Raw genomic sequence first — 8,657 nt, 5'->3', positions numbered from 1 at the left:
TGTGTGTGTATGTGTGTGTGTGTGTGCGCGCGCACACGCGCGCGAAAGCTCTTGTGTGCCCCTGCACATGTCACAGTCCTGGTGAAGGCGTGGGTCCTAAGTATCCCATGGGAAGATAGCGGTGTTGCTAGGTAGCCGATGACGCACTAACAGCCAGCCCTCCAGAGCAAAGACTCCCCTGAGCCTAACAAGAGTTCTGAGCTTGAGAAGCCCAAGCCAACAACAGGAGGATCTGTGTGACACATCAGTCACTTCCCCCATCAAGGCTACTTTGAAGCAGCTACCAACACCTTTGAAATCCTGGGTAACAAAGGCTAGGAAATGTCCAGAAAGGAAGGAAGCATGAGTAACGGCCAGTAAGACCTCGCTGTGCTTGGGATCACGAAACATCAAGAACTCCGAGTATGGGGCCGAAGAGACAGCTCAGCAAGAAAAAGCACTTGCTGCTCTTGGAGAGGAAGGGCCCATGTTTGATTCCCAACACTCCCACGGCTGCTCACAACTGCCTGTAACTCCAGTTTCACCCTCTTCTGCCCTCCAACCTTGTGGTGCAAACATTCATGTAGATAAAATACACGTACACAAAAATAAACAATTTCAAAAGAACCCATAACGTTACATTTTCCCATTCCATCTCAAAAGTTATATTCAACGAGATGCAAGCAGAAGAAAAACACTCTGTCTTACAAGGATGTCACAATTGGGCCACCATAAACACAGTATACCTGATATATCCCTTCTGCCCGAACTCATTTACTTCTTCATTCATTTTACATCATGAGTCTGAATTTTCTAACATGTGGGCTGCTGTCTTGAAAGCCAGAGAGCTTGTGAACACTTGAAATGGAGACTTAGTTAATCCCATCTCTTCTGGAATTCTTACTCTCCTAATAGAATCACAGAAGGACGGACACGCTAGGCCAGTTGGAATGCCTAGCAGCCACAGATGAATCTTCAGAAGGGCCAGATAGCTGAAGACTAACAGAAGCAGGTGTTTAGGCTGCAACCCACCCTGCTTCTTAAAGTTCTGGACACTCATTATCAAGGGAACTAAATATGTCCATTAAAATAAAACATAACTTTGTTACCTGAGCCAATAAATACATTCTTGGACTTAAGAAGTAACTGAAAAGGAGACATGTATACATAGTTATGTTAGCTGCTCCCTAGCTTGTTGCATTGCATTTTAAGCTGATTTTTTTTTTTTAAGAACTGTTAAGTTTTAAAATTGTGCTTAAAGCACAAATTTTTCTTATGGCACACACCCTAAACCCCTGAATTATAGACTTTGTGGATGGGTAATTAGACGTCAATGGTGTTCTTAGTAAAAACAAGACGGGCACATATGTGTACTCTATGTCTCTGTCTCCGTAAGTCTCTACTCCCCAGTCTCGTATCGTAAGCACCCTCATCGCTGCAGCAGCGGGCTTTCCAGATTAGGACAGTTAAGCTACACAGAACACTTCACATGCCTCACTCAGCTCCAGCAAAGCATGTATGGAATGCCTCTGAATCCATGACTGCTGCGTCATCACAGAGCACAAAATAACAGGCTGCCACCTGTCACATATATGGTCTGAGCTGCCACCAGTTCTCCCGACATTACAGGGATGCCGCACCTTGGCCTCTGCATGTGAGTACATCCTCTATATGGTCTGAGCTGCCACCAGTTCTCCCGACATTACAGGGATGCCGCACCTTGGCCTCTGCATGTGAGTACATCCTCTTGGCCTTAGTGAAAGCAGAGAGGTAAAAGCCTGGGGCTTGTTCCCGATGGAGGCACTGCTGTCCTTCGCCCGATCGCCAAGTACACTTTACGTCTTTGAGTTCATTCATGCTCATGTTCACAACAGGCCAAGTTTACAGTTTCCACAGACTCTGACAAAAGTTAAACAATGGACAAAGCAGGAATCCCACTAGTGACTTCCAGGACTCCCTGTGTCATGCCTTTACAAAGAAGTAACGATGGAGATAGGAATGATAAGCTAACAAACACAGCCTTGGCTTATTAATAATGCGTGCTAGACACAACTTCTATCGGTTGGTCAATTCTTCCCCCTTTATAATCACTTCTTCAATGGGCCTTTGGGGAAGACTCCCAAGCATTGTCTTTCCTCCAGGCTACTGACGTTTTCCACACAGGGTGAACAGATTTAAAGACTGTCCAGGTCTGGAAGGAAGGACCTGAGCTACTGATGTCCATATCCCCTGATGTATTCCAGTCAATCAAGAGTGCCCCTCAGTAAACATCAGTGGAGTACCAGGAACTGTTCACAAGGTCAGTCAGCCTTACGGTAGTAAGGCAGCCAGGCTTCAGATGGCAGTTTTCAGTTTTACAAACACAAGTGTTTAAAAAGTCACTGGTTTCGGTGTCCCTCTCTGTCCCCTTACTGAAGATTTCCTTCCACAAGGCATAAAATAATTGAAAGGAATAAAAATTCTTATCTTGAAGTGTGGTAACATTCAGTGTTATCTTGTTCAGTTTTCTGCTAGATATAAAATTTAATTGCAAATATTTTGATATGTGGAATATATTCACACACAAAAAAGCCTATTTTAAGCAAGAAACTGAGTTCATGGTGTATTTTGATGGTAACAGACTGCTGTCTATAAACACCAGCGTTGTTGTACCAACAGATCATAGATGTATAACACTGTAATTAAAATGCCAATCTGTTGGTTTACCTTTAACACTTCTAATTGGTGGTAAACATTAATTATCTAATGTTTAGAATATATTAGGGGATTAGAATGGGGACTACGACCACAATGACCATAGACTCAAGGCTGAGTATGTACAGTCTACCAGGAACTGTGCTCACGGGTTCCCAGGGATTGCATCACTCACTTCTCAAAAAGTAACCAAATATTAGAGAGGTATTATTAACTCTAACTTTACAGAAAGACACATTGAGAATTAGAGACTACTTGCTTCATGCAAGGTTTGCAGTTCACTGGCTGTAGGGCTAAGTAGGACTCCAATCTGAGCAACTGTACTTGGAGGAAATGCACAAGGTAACTTCAGCACTCACATAAGACAGGTTAAAAAGTGGGTTACTCATCTGGCCCATGGCCATAAAATGGTAATGTTTCCTGTAAACACTACAGTTGGAGCTGGGGCGACAGCTCAGTCCATAAGCAGCTTGCTATGTAAACATGACCTGACTTCAGTACTCAGATTTAAAAAAGCCAGGCAAGCTCATACTGTTTGCAATCCCAAGCCTAGGGACACAGAGATAGGTGGGTCCCCAGGACTTATTGGCCATTTAGCTTAGTCTGTTTGATGAGTTCCAGGCCAGTGAAAGACCTTATCTCTCATCACTGCCCAAAGGAAAGCAAAAATAAAGGTGTTTGGAACCTGAGTAACAACACTTGAGTTCCTATAATTTCAATAGACATATGCACATGTATGAATATGTACCTGCATATATACATGTACACACACACATACACGAGAGATAGAGAAAGATATATATATATATATATATATATATATATATATATAACTCCTATGCAACCATCCAACTTCTGGGCTCTGTTTTTATAGGATAAACGGAGCCAGAGACAATATTTAAACATATGGGGCTGAGTGTCCCCCAGGAAAACCTTAGTCTTAAAAAATAGGTAAGATGCTATTTGTGGTTCCAGAAATACAGTATTCTGACCCTTAATCATCTGTTATCAGCTGACCTCTAGTCATTATTATCATTTAATTTAAAAATAAAAAATTCCGGAAATGCTCTGAGCAGAAATGAAAGATGCATCTATGTCTGTTGCAAACGAGCATGCACTGTTGAGGGGTGCAACTTAAATAGAATAGTATGTATTTAGAAAGAAAAAGTAAAAATATTACTTGGGCTTAATAAAACTGAAATAGCCTAGCTCATGAGGCCCAAATCCTGTCTTTATCACTTACTGGTTATATGACTAACATATTTTGAAAGTTTCCCGAAGACTTAATTGTCTTGACCTAAAATGGGGATGTTAACTTTTCTAGTGAACACTATAGCTATAAGGCTTAAAAGGCAGAATTCTAGCCTTAAAAGGCAAGGGGAATGGTGAGCCAGAAAACTTGTATCTGCAATAAAGAACTCCAACCTGGATCTGGCACAGCCTGCCAGCAGGCGGAAGCATGTCTGTTCTAGGCCCGCTGTGCTTTCCACAGGGCAAAGACTTTAGTTGGCAGCACAGGCACAAAGAATAGTTGTGGGATAAATAAACATGGGGTAAAATATAGAGTTTCTCTGGATAGGCAAAATTGGATAGGTTAAATTGAAGGTTATGGCAGTTACCACAAAACCCACATTTCAGAGTGGGCATATGACATTTGGGCATATGAACTGCAAACTAAGGGCAAGGATCTACAGAGACTGCTGCTTTACTTAACTGGTAATAACTTCATCCATTGATGGATATCCAACATATTCTTAATTAGCAAAGCAGAAAGCCAGATGGACTCTGCAGTAACTTGCTTACCTCCAAAGAATTCCCTTCTCTCTGAAATCAGTCATGCAGAACAGACAGTTGGGGTTGGAAATTTTATGATCATGTACAAATAGCTTCCATTTTCTCCCCTGTTTATTCCTCTCAAGTGCTGATGGGGTTACGGAAGCGCGTGGTCCTTAGGAAGCACAGTAAGGACTCACGTTAGTCGCTAGAGGCGAGTGATAATGAACTGATTTTCTTCCTAGAGATGGTTGTAAATCACATGTATTTCCTTCCAGGGGCTGAAACATTAACATTGAAAATGTGATTGCAATACCAATCCTACCATTGCAAGCAGTGTTTACTTTCAGGGTACAGAAGCAGGGTCCAGAGACACTTGTAGGAAAGTGTTACAAAGTGTGCTGTTAGGGGAGGAATCGGAAAGCACCTTCTACACTAGAATGTACAGGGACGGCTAGCCCACTGTGATCTTACCACAGAAAACATCTGCATCCTCAGTGAATACACTGCACCACACAAAACATCTGCATCCTTAGGGATACACTGCACCACAGACAACATCTGCATCCTTAGCGGATACACTGCACCACAGGAAACATCTGCATCCTTAGCAGACACACTGCACCACAGAAAACATCTGCATCCTTAGCGGATACACTGCACCACAGGAAACATCTGTATCCTTAGCGGACACACTGCACCACAGACAACATCTGCGTCCTTAGCGGACACACTGCACCACAGAAAACATTTGCATCCTTAGCGGATACACTGCACCATAGAAAACATCTGCATCCTTAGCGGATACACTGCACCATAGAAAACATCTGCATCCTTAGCAGACACACTGCACCACAGAAAACATCTGCATCCTTAGCGGATACACTGCACCACAGGAAACATCTGTATCCTTAGCGGACACACTGCACCACAGACAACATCTGCGTCCTTAGCGGACACACTGCACCACAGAAAACATTTGCATCCTTAGCGGATACACTGCACCATAGAAAACATCTGCATCCTTAGCGGATACACTGCACCATAGAAAACATCTGCATCCTTAGCAGACACACTGCACCACAGAAAACATCTGCATCCTTAGCGGATACACTGCACCACAGACAACATCTGCATCCTTAGCGGATACACTGCACCACAGACAACATCTGCGTCCTTAGCGGATACACTGCACCACAGACAACATCTGCATCCTTAGCGGATACACTGCACCACAGAAAACATCTGCATCCTTAGCGGATACACTGCACCACAGAAAACATCTGCATCCTTAGGGATACACTGCACCACAGGAAACATCTGCGTCCTTAGCGGATACACTGCACCACAGACAACATCTGCATCCTTAGCGGATACACTGCACCACAGAAAACATCTGCATCCTTAGGGATACACTGCACCACAGACAACATCTGCGTCCTTAGCGGATACACTGCACCATAGAAAACATCTGCATCCTTAGCAGACACACTGCACCACAGAAAACATCTGCATCCTTAGCGGATACACTGCACCACAGAAAACATCTGCATCCTTAGCGGATACACTGCACCACAGAGAACATCTGCATCCTTAGCGGATACACTGCACCACAGAAAACATCTGCATCCTTAGGGATACACTGCACCACAGACAACATCTGCGTCCTTAGCGGATACACTGCACCATAGAAAACATCTGCATCCTTAGCAGACACACTGCACCACAGAAAACATCTGCATCCTTAGCGGATACACTGCACCACAGAAAACATCTGCATCCTTAGCGGATACACTGCACCACAGAAAACATCTGCATCCTTAGCGGATACACTGCACCACAGAAAACATCTGCATCCTTAGGGATACACTGCACCACAGACAACATCTGCATCCTTAGCGGATACACTGCACCACAGACAACATCTGCATCCTTAGCGGATACACTGCACCACAGACAACATCTGCGTCCTTAGCGGATACACTGCACCACAGACAACATCTGCGTCCTTAGGGATACACTGCACCACAGAGAACATCTGCATCCTTAGCGGACACACTGCAACACAGAAAACATCGGCATCCTTAGGGATACACTGCACCACAGACAACATCTGCGTCCTTAGCGGACACACTGCACCACAGCGTGTTTCTTTTAGGCCCCTATCCAAGAAATATTTGCTTCAACTTATGTCTTTGGTCCACTTCATAAGACTTAATAGAATGGATGAATTCACATTTTAAATAAATCTTGTATTTATAGGACGAATGGTGCATGTGTGCGTGTAAGTGGGTGGTGTATGTGTATGTTTGTATGTCCAAAGTAGGTTGTTAGATGTCCTGCTTTAACGTTTTCTGCCTTATCTCATCAACACAGAGTCTTTCAATGAACATCTCCCAGCATCCTCCAGCAACTCTCCTGTGTCTCTCCTCCAGAGTTCTGGGTTGCAGGCTCACAAAACCATGCCTGGCTTTCTAAGTGGGCTCTGAGGATTGAACTCAGGTCCTCCTGCTTTTGCAGCGTGTATTCTGCCAGATATGCCACTCCCCAGGCCCTGCTAATCTTTAAAATTAGTGTTTGTTATGGATTTTCTCTTATAAACATCTATCCTGAAGATTTCTTTTTAAATTCTTAATTGCCTTTGGCTTTCTGGAGAAAAATCCCATAGTGTGCATGTCTTTGTAAGTTTTGTCTGATTATCTAAAATTGCATATTACATGTAAAACCATCTAAAATTACAAAGTTACACATGAAACTGAAACACAAAGGGATGGGGCAAAACCAGCAAACAACATGACCCAGGAGGTAACATCATCACATTATCTCCAGAAAATTCCATCTTGGTTAGACTATTAGCCTAAATTCACCACTCATTGTCCATCTGGGATTCATAGCAGAACAATGGCACCAAATCCCTCTGTTCTCTGAACCCATACTTGCCATACTTCGGTGCCTGGCACCGAAACACATTCACATTTTGGTCCCAATCCAATTTTCTCAGATTCTCTTACACGGGATGTCAACTAGCTCTGTCTCCCAAACACGCCCCTCTCCTTCCACCAAAGCATCATTTCGGTTCTGCTGTTTCCTAACAACTGTGATGAATTAAATGCCATCTGCTCTTAGCAACCTTCGCTGGTCAACCTGGAAGCTCATTCTGCCTCCTGAAGCAGTCTGTGTGCTCTTATTTCTCAGGGCAGATGACTTGGTATTTCCTTGGCTTTGATTTCCTCCTGGGGCTCAGCACTCATGACCATCATGGGCCTACGTGTGTTCATCACCTTCTCCTTTCAGACTATATAAGAGCAGGTGCCAAACAAGTGCTCTCCACTTCTAAATACCTCAGTCCCAGTGCAGAATCATCACTCACTGCAATGTGCCACTAAGGAAAACAAACCAAAACAAAAAACAAAACCAACCAACCAACCAAACAAACAAAAAACCACCTCTTTCCTTGCCAAAAAAAATTGGGGCTAAAAAGTTCACTAGGCCAGATCTGTCAGTCTTGGCCTCAAGAGACACTTGAAAAATTCTCTGAGAAAAGATGCCTCGGGCATATGAAGAGCAGCAGTTCGTTCAGATCAAGGCTAACCCTACTTGCACATTCTCTCACAAGCTCAAATAAATAAGAAGCTGCCTTAAGTAGGGAATGATAAAGTTACACCACAGACATGGAACTGCGCACGCCTTTCCCAAACAACACACAATGCTTCCACTCAATCAGCGGGGTCTGGGTGTTCGATTCAGAATCATTACCCAGCAAGAACTCCAAGTTAACAACACAAAATCCCACAACACTGTTAAGTGACACAAGTCAGTCGAAGCTATGCATGGACAACCTCACTGGCATATTATATATTCAGAAAAATTCATATGGGGACCAAAGTACAGTAGCTGCTGCCTGGGGCTGTGAGAATCAACTCTGTGAGTGGACAGGAGATATCTTGTTGGGGTGCTGAGATATCCTTAGGCTAGCCCATGATGATACTAAATAACTTGATATTATATATCAAGTGACATTTCTTAAAGTCACTGAGTTATATATTGAAAATTAGTTCATCTTATGATATAGAAACCATACCTCCTTAACATTCTTAAAAATACAGCAGAGGAAAGGGGCAACTAACAGTAATTAACAATGAATTGGACCATGTCCCAAAGTAAACTCTAATGAGCTGTAATCATACTTTTTAACCAAAAGGGAAAGGAAA

The 8,657-nt window shown here is 43.2% G+C and overlaps 1 protein-coding gene across 6 annotated transcripts in view; it reads right to left on the bottom strand.

Annotated features, from left to right (window-relative positions):
• App (amyloid beta precursor protein) overlaps nucleotides 1-8,657 on the bottom strand; it is a 217,962-nt gene that overhangs the window by 89,049 nt on the left and 120,256 nt on the right. The gene's annotated exons all lie outside the window — the stretch shown is intronic.

This window comes from Cricetulus griseus, chromosome 4 (assembly GCF_003668045.3).
Source record: "Cricetulus griseus strain 17A/GY chromosome 4, alternate assembly CriGri-PICRH-1.0, whole genome shotgun sequence".
Taxonomy (NCBI): Eukaryota; Metazoa; Chordata; class Mammalia; order Rodentia; family Cricetidae; genus Cricetulus; species Cricetulus griseus.
The sequence above is the reverse complement of the archived record's forward strand: the minus strand, read 5'-3'. Positions and strand labels throughout refer to the sequence as shown.